The following is a 20,740-nucleotide window of genomic DNA, read 5'->3' on the forward strand; positions in this document are numbered from 1 at the left end:
TGTGTCAAAATGATACTCTGTTTCCCTTCACCCTCCCTCCCCCCCCATTAATGAGTAGCAATTAAAAAAGAAAAAAGTTATGAAGTGGATAAAGTGTTGGGCTCTCAAGCATGAGGTCCTTAGTTTGACCCCTGATATATGTGTCAGAATAATACTGTGGTTCTCTCTCTTCTTCCTCTGTCATTACTGAATAAAAGTAGTTTTTTAAAGGTGTATTTTTAAATTTTTATTATATTTATTATTTATTAGATAGTGAAAGAGAGAAATTGAGAGGGAAAGGATAGAGAGGGAGAAAGAGAGATACCTGCAATACTGCTTCACCACTCATGAAGCTTTCCCCTGAAGGTGGGACAAAGGGCTTGAACCCAAGTCCTTGAGCATTGTAACACGTGTGCTTAACCAGGTGTGCCATCACCCAGTAACTTTTTTTAAAGTTATAAAGTCTCTGTCCTACATGGGGTGTCTATCAGTAATCCTCAAACACTGTCTCCTAAGGGCCTGAGCCTCTCTCCTCCTCAACTGTGCCTTCTGGCCAGTCAGCTGGCATGGCTGTTCTATCCCTACTCGTCTAATTGCAGGACTCATACACAGCTTCAACATCCCCAGACCACAGTGAGAAGATGACAGTCTGACCTTGCAAGGATTTTACTGACTGGACTGGAGTGGTAAAGCCAAATTTGTGGGTCATGAAGTATGTTTTTAGGGGGTGGGAGGGAAACAGAGAGAGGGCTGCAAAGTCAGAAAGACAAAGCTATTAGAAGTAATAGCCTCCACTGTTCCTCACTTAGGTGAGAAAACTGAAGCCCAAAGAGGCTAATCAAATGCCCAAAGCCACACAGCAAAATGGAACAAGAGCAAGACCCTTAGTGCCTCCTCAGATTTTGTTTTTCAGGTGCATGTGTGTTTGTTTGTTTTAGGGGATAGAGGGAATCTCTGTTTCTAGAAACTTTGAGCCCAAGACCTAGTTCATTGGGAGACAGAGGGAGAAGATTAAAAATAAAGTGTATGTCGGGTGTCTCTCTCCACTTGCTCACTTTGCTTCTTTTCAGCTAAAAGCAGAGTTACAGGCCTGGCTATTTATAACTAACCCAGATCTACAATGGCTTGTTCAAGTGGAGTTGAGGGATAGAGCAGGGGTATCAGACCCCAAGGAAACAAACCAGAGAATCCATTTGTCTGGTTGCAGAATGGAGCAGGGATTAGAGGGAGCAGAAGAGGCAGGGCACAAAGAAGCCACTTCCAAGAGGTCCTCAGAAGTAGAGACTAGTTGGAGAGTCAATGGGACCTGTTTTTACAGCACCAGTTGACACATGTGCAGATGAGGAATTCCAGGGAGCCTGAGGACTCAGAGTATGCAAAAGGGAGGCCTTAGGGAAGCTGGCCACACAGGGGCGGAGGAGCACAGGTGTGTCTGAGATTCACAGGGTGCTCTGAGATAGTGTGGTTGGTCTGCCAGAACTTGTGACTAGTGAGTTAGAAAGCTCTGCTGGATGTGAGGGGTCTCAATGCTCATGGTTTGGTCATTGTCTGTGGAAGGGTTCAACAGGACTAGCTAGGCCCAGTGGGATGACAAGGTAATGAGAAGACTCAATCACCTGGGTCACCTTCTTCTTTCGATTGCAAAGATACTGCTGGTGTCTGCTGATTCTCTTCTAACTGGAGAGAGCCCAAGTCAGGATGGCAAATCTGGGTCTGCTGTACCTCACTGGAACTAAGCAGCTTTTGCCCCTTATGTAGTCCCAAAACTCCTAGATCCCTGATCCCCTTCTCTGCCTGCCTCTGCCTTGGCATCAGTGTCTTCAGATGGGATAATAAGTAATCACATGACAAATCACACCTTCATCCTTGAGTCATTCTTTCTGAGGTCCTGGAACCCTCCATACACTGGTTCCTGACCACACTTCCAACTGTTTCCCCATCTGCTTAGCAAGTGCTGACCCAACCTCCAACATCCACCATCACAGAAGCACCATCCTTGGTCCCCAGTCCCCTGCAGGGACAGCTGTTTCTCACTGTCACTGCTACACTTGGCTTTCTTTGGTCACAACACTGGTCCAGCAACCCCTTGGCCTCATAAACTGCCTCCCTTGCCTTCTTTCTTTCTCTGAGCTGACAAGATGACCCTTCTGTTATCTGATCTTTCATATTAGGCTAATTTTGTGAAACCTTGCCAAATGAAAAGAAATATGAAACAAAAACTTGTCATCCTCCTCAACTTTGAAAAAGGGGGCATCCAGGCAGTGGCACACCTGGTTAAGTGCACACATTACAGTGTGCAAGGATCTGGGTTCAAGCCCCTGGTCCCCACTTGCAGGGGGAAAGCTTCCCAAGTGGTGAAACAGGTCTGCAGGTGTCTCTCTGTCTCTCTCCCACACTATTTCCCCCTGCCCTCACAATTTCTCTCTGTCTCTACTAAAAATAAATAAAGATTAAATTTTTTTAATTTGAAAAAAACTGACACATATATATTGTCACCAGGGTTATCACTGGGAGGTACCTGCATGCCAAAGCCAAATCCACTGCTCCTGATAGCTGTTTTTTCATGTTATTTTTACTTGATAGGTCAGAGAGAAATTGAGTGCAGAGGCAGAGACAGAGAGGGAGAGTGACAGACACAACCTTGTTTTTACCTCTCATGATGTCCCCACTCTGCTGCAGGTGGGGACTAGGGGCTTGAACCATGCCATTGCTTCCAAGATTAGATAAGATCAGATTTGTTCAGGGTAGTACAGCCATAGACTTGAACCTAGGTCCTTGCACATGGTAACGTGTGCTCAACTGGGTATGCCATCTAGCCCCCCCAAAAACTGATCTTAAGGCTAGAGAGATGGTTCAGTGGGTAGAGGATGTGCCTTCCATTGCCTGAGACCCTGGCAAATCAGAGCATCAAAGATCAAGATAGGTGAAAAGGGCTTAACCTAGGACCTTGAGCACAGCAAATCATGCATTCTACCAGATGAGCTATCTCCCAATCCCTGTATATTAACTTTTGTCAGAAATGGTGAATAAGTGATCCAAGGGTGTACAGGTGTTGGAACCCAACTGCATCTGTGCTTCACTTCAGTCCCTGCCTCTCACTTCTAAGCCACCCCAGGCAAGACGTATGCCCACAGTCTTCCTGCTATTACAGTCATAGGCTTTTGAGTGATTCTCTGGGCAGAGGCCCAGACTAACCCAGTCTCGTGGTGTAGGAAGATGTACACAGAGGAGCCCTTCAATTGGATCTCACTGGCTCCTTCAAGTGAGCATTGTGCCAGCTCACTGTGCTCAAGCTGTCCACTATCAACATCTGTCCTGTCCCTGACAGTTTAGATAGGACCTCAAAGGTGCTCTATGCTCCTGGACTATATAGTACAAAGATCTCCATTTCACAGCAGAAGAAAACTTCCCAGATAAGTTATAAGATGATGCTGAGACATTACAATGTCCAACTGGTAGACCTAGGCCTCCTTCCCTATCTTCTCACCTGGGCTGAGGCCATCTAGCTTTTGAAATGCAGTGCCAGTGTTTCTGTTCAGGTGCGGGATGATCTTTGTAATCTGACCGTGACGGTGTAAAGTGATAAGGTATTGGCAGAGAACACCTGCATTTACCAGGGACACTCTAGTTGGCTCCAAGCTTCAGGTTACAATGACAGGGGAGACAGAATAGCGTCAGCCCTCTGACCAGAAGCAAACATAGGAGCGGGGCTCTGCGGTCCAGATGATTCCTCTGAAACCGAAAGCAGAATCTGGCAGACACCTTTGGTGCATTTTTGCAAAACTTCCCCAAGGTGCCTGAGTCTGGGAATGTGGATTTAACAGTGCAGGCTCCGACTCCCTAATCTGGTTTGGGTGTGTGGGTGGCGATTTCTGGCCCTCTCTCTAGGTCTGCCAGGGACCCCGAAGAGACACTACACTAGCCACGCGAACCTCAAAGATGACTAATGGCCCCGCCCATCGGCACAGATCTCACCGCTGTCGACCTCTAGGGTGTGCATTGCCCGTTCTCACGGTCTAGCGGATTGCCCCGGCAATTCGGGAGAGCAGGTGCCACTAGCCCCACTACGTGAGACTCAACAGCCCAGAGAGGACAGTCCGGCTGCCCAAGGTCGCGGAACTCAAAAAGGACTGAACCAGATTCCAATCCGAATTGGGACAGGTAGCAGGAGGTGTCCACCCGCGGTGGAGAACAACGGGGCCTCGCGACGCCCTCAGACGGGGTCGCAGGCTCTACAGGAGCCAGTGCTGCAGGGCGGGTGCCCAGCCCTCTGCACGCCCGGGTCCCGGGGACGTCGGCGCAGGCGGGCGGCGCGTGCCTGTCTGCGGCGCGCGCGGAGTGGCGGCCCAGCCCCTGCCCGCCTCCGATAGGGCAGCGCCAGGGTCCATCAGCCGCCCGCGCCCAATGAGCAGCGAGCCTGAGCGGGCGGCGGGGCGGTGGCTCTCCGCGCGTGGTGCCCAGCGGGCGGGTGCGCTGCACCCCCACCCGCGGTTGGCCTGGCAACCTGCAGCGCCCGCGGCTCCGCCCCCTGCCGGCGGCGGCGCGGCGCGGGGCGGGCGGACCCGCGGGCGAGCGGGCGGCGCGAGAGTGCGGGCGGAGGGAGGCAGCCGGGCCGACGGGAGCGTGTGCACCGCCCGCGGTCCGGTCACGTCCCCGCGCGGGTGCGGCCGCCCGCGTCGTGCAGAATAAGGACGCCGCGGCCCGAGCTCGCCGCCCCGCCCTGCCCCGCCCTGAGCAGCTCGGCAGATGCACCGCGCCGCGGCCCGGAGGTGAGTGAGCGGACCAGCGGCTGAGCCCCGGGGGAGCAGGGGGTGCGACGGGGCGTCCGCCCCACCCCCCATCGGGGCCTTTGTGCTGGGATCCCCCCGGACGGGGGGCGCCGGGGCTCAGCGGCTGGGATATGGGACGGGGACCGACAGGGGCGGCGGCGGGCCTGGCTGGTGCGGGGGTGGAGATCGGGGGGCGCCCCTAGGCCAGGTGTCGCTGGGTGGGCAGGGGCGGCTGCAGGCCCGCGCGGTGGGCACGGGCCGGGGATGCAGCGCAGTGCGGAGCCCGAGCGGGGCGACCTGCGGAAGCGGGGCCGAGGGGGACCGGGGGCTTTCTCCCGGGGGTTGGCGGGCGGCGACACCGCTGCGGCCGCGCCGACGTGTGGCCCGGGCTGGAGCGGAGGCCTGCGCCTGGCACGGCGGCTGGCAGCTTTCCGGTCATCGCTCTTGCAGCGAGCAGGTTCCTTGGCGGCATTGAGAGCAAGAGATGAGTATCGACCGCTGCACCGTGATACGTTCCCGGCTGGATGGATATATACATATATATGTGTGTGTGTATATATATATATATATATATTTTTTTTTTTTTCCCTTAAAAGGTGGGGGTGTTGGGGAAGGAATGTGAGGGCCTCAGGGGACTGGGACTCCCTCTTACCCTGCGGGAGATGGCAGAGGGCCCTGCCTTCAGGGTGGTGCTAAGCTTCTGGGTGATGCTGGCAGGAATGCACCCAGACTAAGAATTGGGGTTCACCTCTGTGACAAGACAGACCTGGATTCCAAGGTGGTGCTGAGACCAGGGTCCTTGGAGTTCAGTCTCTTGGTGACTCTGGTGCCTTCCTGCCCCAGTGATATCCCTGCCCTGGGCACTAAGCCCCACTGTCTTCCAGGCTCTGACTGGAGGAGGCTACTTGACCAAATTCCATTAAACAAATATTTACTGAGTGATTGCTCCCCCCTTCAAAAAAAAAAAAAAAAAAAAAAAAAGCCTGGGTTGGCCAAGGTGGGAGTGCAGTGGACATGGCCACTGGGAACTGACTCACCATCCCCACAAGGGAGAAATGGCTCTGCCCAGAGAAACCAGCCCTGAGTGTGGGTTCATAGACCCTCAGGAGGGGCCTTTGGAGAGATGACCTGAGCTGGAATCAGATGGGCCTTGTGGACCATATGACATTTGAACCGGAGCTTGAAGGGCACCGCACGATCGGGGTAGACAATGCAGGAGAAGGGGAGGAAATGGGCATAAGCTCAGAGAGAGCACTCAGGCAGCTGGGTCTGGCAGGAGCACAGGGTGTGCTTGGGCAGGGGGAGGAGGGATGGTAGGAAGGGTGGGTGGGGCTGGAGGGAGGAAGCATCCCACTGCAGGCTGCTTGTGGCCTGGCGCAAGGGTGGGCCTGCAGACAGTCTGAAAGGCTAAGAGGGCTCCCTATACCCTAGGACTGCTCTGGGGGGGACATCTCATCCTTCGGGCAGGACCAGAGTAGTGGGTCACCAGCCACCAGCCTCCCTGCCTTGTATGAGGCAGCCTTCCGCTTCCTACTATGCTTAGTTGGTGGCTGTCCCTCTGGAGGATGTCCATTTGAACAGCAGTTGTGGAGAGGCTGAGGCACATGCAGGCCTGGCCACACTCTAGTCGTGTGCCTTCACTGCTTCTCATGCTCCAGGTACAGTGAGACGTTGGTGTTTGGTTTCTGATTTGTCTGGTGTATTCTTCTGACAGACATCGATTTTCTGCAACTAGAGGTGAGGAAGACACAGCCCTTCCCCCTTGGAAGGCCTGTCACTGTCTGCCCTAGATCTGTTCACTTGCATGGGAGATGTTTTTGCTCTCGATCTGAAGGGGCTGTTTGTTGTTACTCATCTGTGTAGTGTGCCCCCTCCCTACTCCAAGCCCAAGCACAACTCCCACTTCAAGCTTCTGGCTGAGGCCCAGGTTGCTGCAGCAGGATTGGGGATGCCTGCCCTCGTGGGGTGTGGTTTGTGCCCAGCTGAATGGAATTGCTGTCCCTTGTGCCTGTCATTTGGCCCATTCCACGGCCCGCTGTGGGACCCAATATAGGGACACATAGGCGAACTCCGACCACAGTCCCCAGCTTCTTAGCTCTGTGGCCCCAGGAAGAAATATGTCCTGGTCTGAATCTCAGAAGCTTCTAGAGCATGGACGTTCTGAGTAACCAAGCGGACTTGGCAGAGCTGCTCATGGCCCCAACAGATAAGTCGGTGAGATGGAGGACTAGCCTCAGACTTAGGGTGTGGTCTTATAATCTTAGACCTAGACCTAGCCATGTGGTTGTTGCCTGTATAAATGCAGTGACAGTGTGTGCTGTGCCCCCTGTCTCTGGAGGTGAGAGCAAGGCAGCCCTGGACTTTCCCCCCACTCCTGGACTGCCCCCCACTCCCTGCCAGCCCTAAGAAGAATGAAAATGCTATGTATCTGTGGGTTCACTGCTGCTGACCACAGTGAGCTGGTAGGAACTCTGCAGGAGGCAGATTAACACGCTGCTCTCACAGTCCCCAGGAAGGAAACCCAGGGTACCAGGCTTCCAGGGGTGGGTGGCAGGCTGCCAGCACTGTGCTTGGCAGGCAGGAGGGCGAAGAGAAATGGAAGGCAATTCCAGGGCAGATGTTTAGGGTCAGCCTCAGCCAGTAGCCCAGAACAGTGACCTCTCCACCCAACACTGCTGGTGCACACTGAATAGAGGCGTGGAAGGGTTTATACTCCCTGTGGTGTGTGTGTGTGTGTGTGTGTGTGTGTGTGTGTGTGTGTGTGTGTGTGTGTATGGGGTGGGGGTTGGAGTGGGGCATGAACAAAGGGCCCCTGAGCAGGCTCTCACCCTGGCACCCACTGACCCAGTCAGAATCTCTCTGAGCCTTCTTGTCATCCATAAGCAAAGCCATTTCCCTGTGGATACTGTCTATGAGCTTGGCCCCTTTGGAGTTTCCATATTAGCAGAATAGGTGCTTCCTGGGAGTGAACCGACAGACTCACAGGGCCTTCCAAAATGTCCTGCATCACTGGGAGAAAACATCAGCCCTCCATATGGTGCCCAAGCAAAGGGAGACTTAGAAGGCTGACTTAATTCATTCGTTTAGTGGTTCTGTGCCAGTGCTAGGCATTGTGGCAGGAAGAAAGACAGGCAGCATCCACTTTCAGTGTGCTCACATCAGACAGGGCCACACTGACATGGGACTTGAGAAATGAATGCTGTACAAGATAGCAGAAAGCAGGGCTGAAGGGGTTGTTATAGCACTATAGAGATTTCATAGGTGAGATGTATAACTGGAGAAGACAGTCTCCAGGAGACGGGGGTTATAGGTTCAAAGGCACTGAGGCTGACACAGTTCGGCTCCTTGGAGACCCCTGGAAGATTGGGAGACTGAAGCCAGTGGGTGGGAAGGTGGGCAGTTCTAGAGCCAGCTTGAGTAGGGCTTTTGAAGCCTCATTGAGGTAAGAAACCTTTGGCAGGTTAGAACCGTAGAATAGACTTATGTTAATTGCACCTGTGAAAGTCCTATCTGCCTAATGGACATGGAGAGGAGACCAGAAAGCTGTCAGAACGGGATGTTAAGCCAGTGAGGTAGCTAGTAAGAAGCAGGCGAATGGGGGGGAATTTATATCAAGGAGGAGCACCTGGACCTACTGATGACTCTGGAGGGATGGAGTTGGTATCAGTCAAGAGGAAAGGCTGGGAAAGACTCTATCACAGAAGCATGAATGGTGAGCTGAGTTAGACTGTGGACGCCATAGGTATATGTGGAGTTAGGTATATTCGAGAAAAGAATGAGCAACCCCAGCAATAACCCTGGAGGCAAGAGGTAGAAACCTGGAGTCCTCCGCATATAGCTTGTGACGAAAGGGGTGAAGGGACGGGATGAAGGGACGGGGCTGGGCCTCTGGGCCTCCACTACTCAGATCGTGAGAAGACCCATCGAGAAAAGAGATTGAGGAGGGTTGATGGGTGAGTCAGGTGGGAACACAATTGTGATGTCAACGGGGGGCGGGGGGGGAGGGTACAGATGAGACTAGTCCCAAGAGTGTCAGACCCCTGTGGCCAGAACCACTGTGGGCTGGGGTCAGTGGGACCTGAGCCACATAGACAGGAATGGATACATAATTTATGGGACACCCCCCCCCCATTGTTGAAAATCATAAAGCATTTCAAGATAGCAATAGTGGGGCCTGGGCCCCTATGTGACTACTCACATTCATAGCCTAGTCACACTGGCTGTGAGGACAAGGGCCTCAGGCCTGTTGCCCATGATCCTGTCATTGCCGCCTTCACTTTTGTCCAGTGGGTGGGCCATGCTCAGCCCTTGCAGTTTCTGGCACCTGTCAGAACCAGCCTGCGACCTTTGCCTGGCCTCCTGTCGACATGGCTTCTCCTCCATCTGTCCACTAAAACCCCAGCAGCCTCAGGTCCCATTGACTCAAAGCGAAAATGTCCCTCAACAGGCCCTGGTGAGGTTGGCATGCAGGAAGCTGCACACAGCAATGGCTTCCTTGAGTTCCTCTCCTTTCCAAAGGAACCTGCTACATCACAGAGTTTTGAGTTACTTGCTTCTAAATTAAGGTATAACTCGCTTTTAGAGACGTCCCTGGAGAATCCATCAAAAAGTGCTAAAAAGCGAGATTGTTAAAAGCCATGGTGTAGGGAGGGGCCTTACACACTGTGTCAAGCCCAACCTTCATGTAGCCAGAAACACACCTGTCCCTGGCGGCTGGTCTAGGTCAGCAGATGGTAGTCAGAGCAAACCTCTTGGAGGAGACCTTGCTCCATTGAACAGCCCCCTTCTGGCTCCAGGGAGAGGGGCCTGACTCTGGGGCCTAGGTCTAAACGCTGACCCCTTCCGCAGAGCCTGCCCCTGTGAGTCATGTAGGTAAAGGTCAGGGAGCTGGCAAAGAAGAGTAGACTTGAGGTGCACATACACTCCAGAGCCCAGATACAAGCTTTTGCAGGAGGAGCAGTGGCATCTGCCTTGGATTACAGCAGATGGAAACTCACTTTATCTTCCACAGCCAGTTCCCTTAAGAAGGGACCTATTTTACCTCAGTCTTAACTAAGAGACTGAGACCTATGGAGGCAGTGTGACTTTCCTAAGTGATTCGAGTGGCTGCCTTGCTGGACCACAGGGAAGGTGTCCAGGAAGGAACCTGAGGGTGTGGTTCTCAGCAGTCTGGCTCCTTCTCTCTCAAGGCTGTCACTGGGTGCCTGCTCTAAGGCTTTGCCCTGCTCTAGCAAAGCTGGCGGGCTGCAGCAAGACACCATCCTTTTCTGTGGGGAGACAGATGTGATCCCCACTTGCTAATGCTCTTTCTTCTCAGCTCAGAGGGGTCCACACACAGTCTCAGAGGTCCAGGAGAAAGGTCTCTGGATGTCATTCTGTGTTTTCATTTTAAATGAGGCCCACCTGGAACGAGTTTCTAGTCATATCTGTGTCCCCACCCACACACTTGGGCTATCCCTTCCTGTCTCTGCTTTTCCTTTAGCACCTGCCACAGCCCACCCTACTACCTGTTTCTTTAGTTGTGGTTACCATTTCCCTCCTGGACTTGAAGGGAAGCTCCATGAGGTCAAGACTTCTATCTGAAGCTCACTGCTGAGAATCTAGGCCCCCAGAACCTGGCCTGGTCCACAGAAGGGATTCAGGAGACAGCTGTTGAGGTGGGTAATGGACATTGGCAAGTGGACTGGCCCAGTGAGACCTGTTGGATAACACTCCCTTAAGGACAACTGGGCTTCTGGTGTGTCTTTGGGCCAAAAACAGACCACCCGCAGCAAACACTAGCTGGGTGTATGTGAGGCTCAGTTGATTCAATCGTGAGCCAGAAGCAGGTGAACTGCCCAGGTTCATGCTACTGGGAATTAGATGCATCTGGTTTGAGCCTGACCTCTCAGCTAGGAGTGGAGTGACTCCGTAAGTCTGTGGTCACATGCAGGGAATTCACATAGTCAGGACACAGTGGTGTGTACATGGGAAACCATCTTAAGCAGGTGTGATGAGATGCTGATGGTGACTGAAGAAGACAGTGCCCACATGACAACTGAGTGATTTCTCTGATGGCCTCTAGGACCCGAGATTAGTTCAGTGGGACAGCTTGTGCAGAAGAAAGCACACTGACCAGAAAGTCAAGTGACCTGGGTTTTAGTCCTGGCTCTGACTATAATGGTGACCCTGGTGTATCCTCTCTTCTCCATGGCCCTCAATATCCCGGCCTTTAAAGTGGGGAGCTCTGGGATGGGTCATGGGTGCAGGTGGTTTTCATTGTTTACATCTTCTCTGGAGTGACTGTCCAAAGTATGCTATGCTGAGATGGATTCTGAGCCTGTGTGGCGGCTCAGATCGGGTGGTCTTGGTTGACTAGTGATTCTGCAGTGGGGGGTATAGGATGCAGAATTTCAACATGCTTCACGGGCACTGCCTGTCTGCACCTGTCTTCTCTATTCTCTTACCTAGCAGCTCATGCTCCCTCTCTCCTCCTTCCCAGACACCCTGACCTCCACTTTAGGTAAGCACTCACCACCCTCTTCACTGCTTTCCCAAGCATGGTCTTGAATCTTAGCAGCCCACTAGGGTAATTGCTGAGTATCTCTTCCCATGGTGGCTCCTCTTGTTCCACAGAATGAAGAAACACGAATGGATGACCAAGCAAGAGGATGAATAAGGCAGAGACTCAAATACTCAGTGAGACTCGAACCTCACATTAACCTCTGCACAGCCTGCCTGGGGATGAGAGACTGGAAGCATGTGCTAACCTGTGAGGTTTCCACTGTAGGTATTGTAGGAACAGAGACAGAGCAGGAAGATGGAGGAAGACAGTCGCCAGGGAGGGTTCTGAATTCCACAGGGGTGCAGCGGTCCTGTCTGATTTCAGGCATGGAACTCCTTTAAAAATACACAATTTTTTTTTTGTCTCCAGGGTTATTGCTGGGGCTCAGTGTCTGCACCATGAATCCACTGCTCCTGGAGGCCATTTTCCCTCCTTTTGTTGCCCTTGTTGTTGTAGTCTTGTTGTGGTTATTATTGTTGATGTCCTTCGTTGTTGGATAGGACAGAGAGAAATGGAGAGAAGAGGAGAAGACTGAGAGGGGGAGAGATAGACAGACACCTGCAGACCTGCTTCACCGCCTGTGAAGCAACTCCCCTGCAGGTGGGGAGCCGGGGGCTTGAACCGGGATCCTTAACACTGGTCTTTGCGCTTTGCACCACATGCGCTTAACCCGCTGCGCCACCCCCCCACACACACACACACACTTTTTAAGCTACCCTGTAGGGCCCTGAAGATCTCCCTTGACTGAGGGTTGGAGGACCTGTCACATTTAGCTTCTCCCCTAGCTCCAGTTGATAAAAGCTTGTGGGAGGCCACCCTCCTGCTGTGAATGGGACACAGCAGTGGCGAAGGTGGCTGGGCCAGGGAAAGCACTCTCCACATGAGATCTGTTTCTCTGAGATTGCCCACTTATATGAGGGCTTCATCCTTTACTTCCTTGCCCACCCCTGCATGGCATGTCCTCTCTGACCCTAGATGTGTGGCCTCCAGCCTACCTAACATGGACATGTCCCCATCTCTGTTCCATGGCAGGGAGGAGGGCTCAGTAGCACTGACAGAGCCATCCTAGTGACCCCAGCACTGTTCACTCCCTCCAGGAAGTCCCTGGCCACAAGGTGTTCAGGTGTGACCCCATGGACCCCAGACAGTCTGTCACTCAGCTGCCATTGGCAGGCCTGGGTGTGGTGGCCCTGTCTCTGAGCTGGGCTTTCTTCCAGCATGGCTGCTGCCCTCACCCCCTTCGATACCTTCAATATGCTGTGCAAACATATTTCTTGATAAAAATGCTGGGAAGAAAAATAATTAGAGTGTTGCCTCCATTATCCAATTTCTGATTAATCAAAATCTCTTTGTCCTCGGCCAAAATCTATTCATTTCCCTTAAACAATGGACTGGTGCCAGGCATTGATTTCCTCTATGATAACGCCACACAGGCAAACACATCCCCACTCTGCCCCCTCGGTGGGGCTGAGGGCTCAGGAGTACCAATGGAGCCACCACCCCACTACCCCCACCACCTTCATCCTTTATACAAATCACACATCCCCTGCAGGAAGCCCACGGCCACACTGTTCCCCACCCTACTCCAGCTCCCGCAGGTCCTCAGTCTAGACTCAGCCTCTGCCAGACTGGGGTGTGTTAGTTTTAGCTCACTGGCTGCTGCAGACTCTCCTGGAGAGGACCAGCGCAGAGTGGGTGGTAGGGTAAGGAGGCCACAACCACTGAGGTAGCAGGCTTGGGGTAGGTCAGGACTCTGGGAATTGTCCCTTCACTGGTACAGGAGGGCTGGGGTGGGCAGGACAGCCTAGGGTTTGTGGAGAATACCATGAGCCAGGAGCACCATGGGAGTGGAGATGTGCTTTCAGTGGAAGCTGCAGAGGTCCAGCCTGGTTGGCTCCTGAGATAAAGGGGATTCTTGAACCAGGAGCCTCTGGGTCAGGCAGAGTCAGGCTGGGTCAAGGCCAGGCAGGAGGCTGCCACACATCTGAAGCTGAGGGCTTTCCTTGGAGGCTACCCAGAAGTTCCCAGCATTTCTTCCCAGTGTGACATTGGCCCCTTCCTCCAACTCTTAGTACCAGGGGCCACAGTGGACTTATCAGCACCCACTTCCTGCTCAGTACTTCCAGGCAAGTAGGACACATCAGAGACCAACAGACCAGCAAGCTGCCCTGCACCCATGAGGGACAGTAACACCATACTTGAGTTACATAGCATGAGACAATGCCGTGGGGTGAGGTACTTGGTGAGGGGTTCTTTTAGACTGCAGATTATTAGATGAGTAGGAAATCCACCCCCCCCCACACACACACACAAAGAGGACACATCTGATCTGAGCCTCTGGGGTGAAATATTCCATGGAGAGAGAATAGCTAGTGCAAGGGGCCTGAACTGAGAGTGTGTGATTTGTGTGAGGACTAGCAAGGCAGGAGTGGAGAGAAGAGAAAGTGTTGGGCCAGTCACAAACCCATCAGACCCTGAGTGAACCTAAGTTCTGACTTGAATTGAAAAAGTAAAGAGAGAGAAGATATGTTGCCAGAAAATGAACCAAAGGCCTGACGTATGCAGGATACCTGTGCACTGGCTTCTTGACCCAATTGAAAAAAAAATTAGGGGCCAGGTAATGGTACCCCTGGTTAAGTCATAGTTTACCATGCTCAAGGACTGAGGTTCGAGCCCCCACTCCCCACTTGTGGAAGCTTCATGAGTGGTGAAACAAGTACGCAGGTGTGTCTCTGTCTCTCTATCTCCCCCCTCAAATCCTATCAAATAAAGAAAAAAGATGGGGGGGTGGGGAGAATGGCTGCCAGGAGCTGTGAACTTTTTGTGTAGGCACTGAGCCCTAGCAATAATCCTGGTGGCAATTTTAAAAAATAAATTAATTAAATTAATTTTTTATTATCTTGATTTATTTATTGGATAGAAACAGCCAGAAATCAAAGAGGGAAAAGGGTGGTAGAGGGGGAGAGCAAAAGAAAGACCCCTGCAGCCCTGCTTCACCACTCATGAAGCTCTCCCCCTGCAGGTGGTGAGCGGGGACTCGAACCTGGGTCCTTGCACATTATAACATGTGCACTCAACCAGGTGTGTCACCACCCAGCCCTAATAAATTTTTTAAAAATATTTTATTTATTTTATTTTAGGGATCAAGAAAGATACTGAGAGACTAGAGCACTGCTCAGCTCTGGCTTATGGTGGTGCAGGAGAGGGAGCCTGAACCTCAGAGTCTAAGGCATGAAACTTTTTTGCATAGCCACTATGCTGTTTCCCCCAAGCCCCAAGGTTTTTAATTATATGAGTCCTTTTAGAGTAGAGACAAGACACAGAAGCACCACTCCCATTCCATGGAGTTCCACTTTTTTTTTTTTTTTTGTCCTTGTGATGCCAAGGACCAAGCCCAGAATCTCACTCATGGAAGGCAAGCACTCCACCTCTGAGCCACTTTCCGGGTTGGGGTTCCAGGGAGTTGAGTACAAACGACATGCTCAGCCATGCTCAGCCATGCTCAGCCATGCTCAGCCTTACACTTAATGCCCCTGGGCTGCTGGGAGGAGCACAGAGGCTGGAGAGGCTGGGACTGGGCTGAGTGGGGATAGGCCGTCAGATTCCAGACAGAGAGTTCCTCTGAGACCAGCCTAGCAGAGCCCTGGCCTGTTCTAAAGGTTGGAGGGCAGAGTGAAGGTATGCAGGGTGAGCAGATGGTGCCACTGGTGCCACAAGTCCCCTTTCCTGCCATGCACCACCACCACCACTCCCCCAGCTGCGGTCAGTGCTGTCTGCTCTCACAGCACAGCTGCCCCCTGTTACAGAGCTGCCCAGGGCCCTGGAACTACATGGCGGGCCCTGTGCTTAGGTCTCCCTCAAACTCAGGCACCACACTTTTCTGAAACACACTGGCATGGCGACACCAGTACCACAGGCCTGTGTGAGTTTGTGGCACCTGAGTCTGGAAGCCCAAGAATTTCTCCAGCTGGAGGATATAGGAGTGCTGCTCATCCTCCTGATAGGAGAGACAGGGATAGAGCCTCAGCCAGAGGTAATATTCCTTCCCTCAGGTACTCCTTGTGGGGCGTGGGAACCTGGGACGCCACATTCAGAGCCAAAGAAAGGGAGAGAAGTACAGCAGAGACCCAGGATAGGTAAACTAGTTTCCCAGTGGACTCAGATTCAGCAGGTCCTTCTGAAAATCCCTAGCCAGAGGCCCCACCTTTTCCTTGCATACCAGTTCCTCCTTCCCTTAGTGTTTTGCTTCTATTCATTTACTTCTGGGCCTGAGATGTCACGGGCCCAGTTTCCTCCAGAATCGGTGTTCCTCAGCTACTGCATCTCGTCTGGTCAGCGTTGGCTGCTGGGGGAGTCCAGAGTCACAGACAGTGCACAGAGAAGGGCCTTCCCCCGCCATCTTTAGCAGTATCCTGGGATACGTGCTTGTCTGACTATGGCAGAGCCATTTGTTGGGGGCTTCTCTGCAACTCAGGAACACTGTGTACACCAGCCTTGCTCATTCTCCCAGCTATTTGGATCCAGACTCCAAAGAAGGAAGTTACCTTCTAGCAGAGACTCACTGAAGGCCAACTAGTGCTGAGACAGGTTGGGGACGGGGCGGGAATGATGGATAAGCCAGCCTGGTTTCTGAACATTTGCATATGCCTTGCATACAGCCAGGTTTAGGACCCAATACCACACGTGCAGGAGTGCCTTGGCACCAAAAGAAGCCCCAGTGGTATAGCCAGTAAATCTCTCTATCTCTCTGAAAAGGTTGGCCTGGGAGCAATACAATCATGCATGTATGAGGCCCCAGCTCTCCTAAGAAAAAAAAAGTCAAACCTTTGCAGAAAGCTGTTGTGATAAGTGAAATGTGAAGCCATTTACAGAAAACTAGTTGCTTGCAAACTCTTGTCACCCATCCCCAGTGGACATGTAGAAAAGCCTGCAGGCCCAAGGCTGTGGTAGGGGAGGGTTCCAGGCTAGTGGTCAGCTTGTCCTGTGCCCAACCAGGCGCTGACCTGATTTTCCCCTAGTCAGTGTCCAGTGCTACCCTTTGAGTCTGTCATGTGCTGTTTGTACTTGTCATTGTGATCACACCCCTGAATATTATCTAATCTGGTGTAATGTGTGTGTATATGCATATACACACATATCTGTATAAATATGTATTAAGTGGATGTTTTGGAAAACCTCAGTGAAAATTGTGTTTAGGTTTGGTGTAGACAAGATACTACTTGGGAACAGGAAATTATGACAACCTCGGATTCAGTCCAGTGCTTTGCCACCTTGCCCATGTGGAAAGTGACACTGGACTTCGCACAGGTTGTGCTGTAGTTTAAGCCTGAGCTAGCACAGCTGCTCTGGTGAGTGAATGTACTCTGAGATATTAGCCAGTAAATATTCATTCGTCTGTTTTACATTAAAATAAAATGTGGCTTATCCTTTTTTTTTTTAATTTAAGCAGGATGCTATTTAGCTCTGGAGCCTCAGGCATGAAAGTCCCTTTGTATAGCCACTATGTTCTCTCCCTTACCCATATTTATAATTTTTCATTACTAGTGTTTTAAGCCAGTATTGGGGGCAGAGAAAGAGAGTGTGTGTGTGTGTTTCTGTTGTTTTTTATTTTCAAGGGGACTTCACAGCTCCAGGCCAACTTTTCCAGATAAAGACAGAGATAGACAGAGGGGAAGATACTACAGCACTGAATCTTCCTTCTGTACTATGAGGCTCAGGCTCAAACCTGCATCATGCCCATGACAAAGCAAGCACATAATCCAAGAGAACGCCTTTGCAAGCCCTCAGTCACATTTTAATAAGCCAGCCAACCAGATGTCCCAAGTTTGAGGGCAACGTTTGGCCATTAATGGATCTTCAAAAACTATCTGTAATAATGTTGGCTACGTGTACACTCTACCACATGTGCCATCGCCCAGCCCTAGTGCTAGAATCTGCAGAGTTGGGTTTTTTGGCGTGTGGGGGTGGGGGTGGGGGTGGAGGGGTGGACATTGTACCAGGGAGGGGTATACCAGTCTACCTCTGAACAGGTCACAGAGCCTGAATCTACACCAGACAAGGAGCCAAGGCTAAGTCAGGGAGAGACTATGACAGACAGGCCAGGCCTGGATGCCCCTTTTCTTAGGACTGCTTCAAGATAGTCTGAGGGCACCTTGCAGGGACTTGTGGAGTTTCCTGGCCCAAGCAGACATGACAGGTGTGAGCACCTGGAAATGCTGGTATACCTGGAGCAAGGTGACTGGTTTCACTGGGGCACAGAGTCCATGCAGTCTCCTCACCGCCCTCATTTGCAGCAGTATGTGAAATGATTGAGGCAATGTTTCATGCAGGACACAGAATGACTGGGAAGGGAAGGGACAGAGGGAGCCGGGGATGGAGGTGGACAGGAGAAAAGCTCAAGAAACTTTGGTTACTCAGTGAGAAGAAGATGGAAAAGGACCTGGAAACTGGGAACCAGGGTGACAGAAGCACCATTTGCCAGAGTGTGGGGTTCTTGAGAAGGGCTGGATGAGAAACACGCTGGAGAAGTGCTTGTGGAGAGCAGAAAAGGAGGGAGACCTGGGGTATTTGGGAGACGAGTGATCACAGGCAGAGGAGCCCAGAGTCCTGGGGCTCTGGCATGGCCCCAGGGCCAAGGAAGAGCATGGGGAGGGGATCCTGGGAGGCCTGTGTGGGGTCCACAGGACCCTGGGCGACAGTCATTCGAGGTAACACACTCGGGAGAGAGTGCTGGGGAGCATTGGAGCTCTGTAGCACTGGTTTTTGGTTTTCATCCATCTACCCATCCATCTGTTCTGTGCATCTTTTACAGAGCACCTGCTCAGAGGGAAGTGGGGCTGGTGACGGGGAGGGAAAGCAGTAGATAAGGCAGGCCTGGAGCAGGAGACCACAGCAGCGAGGCTGGGCAGGATGGCATCCTCACTGAGCCCCCCCCCCCCCCCCCGCCCCAGTGAAGCCAGTGGCTCACAGCCCATGGCTCCAGGTCACACAGGACTCAATGAGAAGTCCAGACTGAACACCCCAAGGCCCCAAGGGTGCTGCCTGGTCCTCCAGCATAGCCAACAGGGAAACCCTAGAGTGACCCCAGAGGGGACTTTTCAGCAAGACACTGGGTGCAGGGGCTGGGAGCTGCAGCTGGGGGAGCGGGGCTCCAGGTTGGGGGGTGGGGGGGACACAGAAGGAAGGGGTGGAGTTGTGGAGGGTGGCTTTCCACAAGGAGGAGCTTCTAGGATGGTGGCCTGTCCTCCCCCATCTGGTATCACTGGCATTAAGGCAAACAGAGAGGGTTTGATCTCCAGAGGATGTGACTTTTCAGTCCAGAAATACACATTGTTGCAATGAAAATTGTCAAGAGTGGGACGGGCCGGATCCTGCCACATGTGGCATTGGCCCACCCCAAGGGCTCAGAGGTATAAGGGAGGTGTGCCTTACTTCCTGGCACTGCCTTGCTGACCTTTCCAGGGAACCCATGTGTCCCATCTCCTCCACTGTCACCTCCCTGTCACCTCCCTGCACCTTTCATGTCAGCTCCCTTCCCCAGCTCTCTTCTGCACGACTGCTCTTTATCAGAAATAGCCCCTCTGGCTTATGTGTTCATGTGTCTCAACAAACTCCTTGATGCGCATGCTCAGCTTGTTTCCCTGTCCTCCCCTCTCATCCTCCTAGCAGCTCCCAGTGCCCAGAGCAGACAGGCACACAGCAGGGACAGTCCCAGTCACAAAAGGCCAGAGGGTTGGTTGACTGGTCTTTGGGACCTGAGGATAGAAGGTGCCTCCACTCCTCGGGCTGGGTTATTTAGTGACAGAGTGTGCAGAGATGGCAGTTGAATCTGAGCAGAGGAGGATAGGGTGGTGCCCTTTTTTGAGACTAGAGATGGCCTCTGACCTAATTCAGAGCAAGGAATCCAGACAGCACAGCTCAGGGACACCCCCCCCCCCCTCCAGCCGTACTGCTTCCACCCAGTTGTCCCCCCAGAAAGGGGGTCTGGACCTGGTCTTTCTCTGGCCACATCCACATCCCCTGGAGGCTGGGGCCACCAGATCATTCAAGGTGATATGAACAGCACCAACCCTCCCCTGAGGACCGTTACTCTTCTTTTTCTCTCCCCATTCTTTTCCTTCAAGGAGGACATCCTGGTATGGAATCTGTGTGGCTGTCCTGTCCTCGCCAGCTCAGACTAATGCCCCTATCTAAGGGACAGTGAGAGCTTCTCTAGCCCTTTCTGCAAAGGGCTTCCTTTACACCTTTACAGACTCACTTTCTTTATACTAGTTTGTATCTGAGGTCAGTTCTGCCCATGGTGAATGGCTCTGGCTTGCTTTTAAAATAGACACGTGCAGGCATTTTTAAAGTCCATTTGCTTACATAAAAACACAGGAGTCAGTGTAAAGAAAAACATTGAAGAACAGGGCAGGCAGGTGATCAGGTTGTGCTAGGCAGGTCACCAGGGCATGGGGATCAGAAATCAGAGGTCCTGGCAGGAATACTGCAGGCTGGACTGGGGGAGGGAGCAGTCCTGAGTCCCTCCACCTTCTCAGTTTCCCTCCCTGAGTCCTGAATCCCTTCCTCTTAGCTCCACCTGTGAAGCAAGGATAGGCAGGCACCCAGAAGTAGAAGTGGTTCGGGGCATTGTGGGTACAGGCGTGTCTGTGGCAGTGTCCCCCAGCAGCTAAGGAAGCATGGTGTGACTCAGAAAGCACAGGTACATTACGGCAGAGAGACCCTCCAACCACTACCCTGAGACAGAATGCTTCCTCCCAGCTGGGCCCAGTGTGGTACAAATATCCCCTGCTCACTTAAGAGCACATGTGGCAGCAGCTCCGTGAAGAGACTCTAGGCTCAGGACTGTGACCAGATTTGGGGGGGGGGGGGGTCAGGGGAGGAGGAATGTGTGGCTGAGACGTGACATTCTAGATATGGATGAGCCTGGCATGCTGGAGAAATGGGCCACGGGGCAGGTGTTGAAAGAAAGGGAAGTTAGAGTAGGTGGGAGAACCAGGCAGAGAAATGGACAGCAGCTTCTCAGAGATCACAGAGGAGGCTCAACCCCAGGGCAACTGTTGGGTCTAAGTCAAGCTCTGGAAAGACCTAATGAGGGGAATACACAGGGACCCAGTGCTGCCTATACCAGGCTCCAGTGCAGCAAGCGTGAAAGGGCAATGGGAAACATGCTTCCTTAATCAGAGGGCCGAAAACTGATAATCAGTGACAGCCACAGGCAGAGGCCTTTCCGGACTGTGGTTCCTAAAATAAAGCCATGAAGGCACATCTGGGGCGAGGTCCCAAGGGCAGGGAGAGGGAGAGGAGAAGATAAAAAGACTTTAGTAGATCTTGGACTGGGAAGTGAGGGGAGGCCATTCTGTCCTGCAAGCCAGGAAGACCTGAGGCCAGCACACCATCCACACACCCTCGACTGTGGGTTCAGAGTCCCCCAACATTGATCTCTCCC

General features: G+C 52.5%; 2 protein-coding genes across 2 annotated transcripts in view; one reads left to right on the forward strand and one right to left on the reverse strand.

Annotated features, from left to right (window-relative positions):
* Nucleotides 1–20,740, reverse strand: part of RSPH14 (radial spoke head 14 homolog) — an 85,691-nt gene that overhangs the window by 9,842 nt on the left and 55,109 nt on the right. The gene's annotated exons all lie outside the window — the stretch shown is intronic.
* Nucleotides 4,478–20,740, forward strand: part of GNAZ (G protein subunit alpha z) — a 53,045-nt gene continuing 36,782 nt past the window's right edge. The window contains exon 1 of the mRNA XM_007528788.3: nucleotides 4,478–4,748. The gene's annotated coding sequence lies outside the window, so the exon portion shown is untranslated. The remainder of the gene's footprint in view (nucleotides 4,749–20,740) is intronic.

The sequence above is a fragment of the Erinaceus europaeus genome, chromosome 6 (genome assembly GCF_950295315.1).
Source record: "Erinaceus europaeus chromosome 6, mEriEur2.1, whole genome shotgun sequence".
NCBI lineage: Eukaryota > Metazoa > Chordata > Mammalia > Eulipotyphla > Erinaceidae > Erinaceus > Erinaceus europaeus.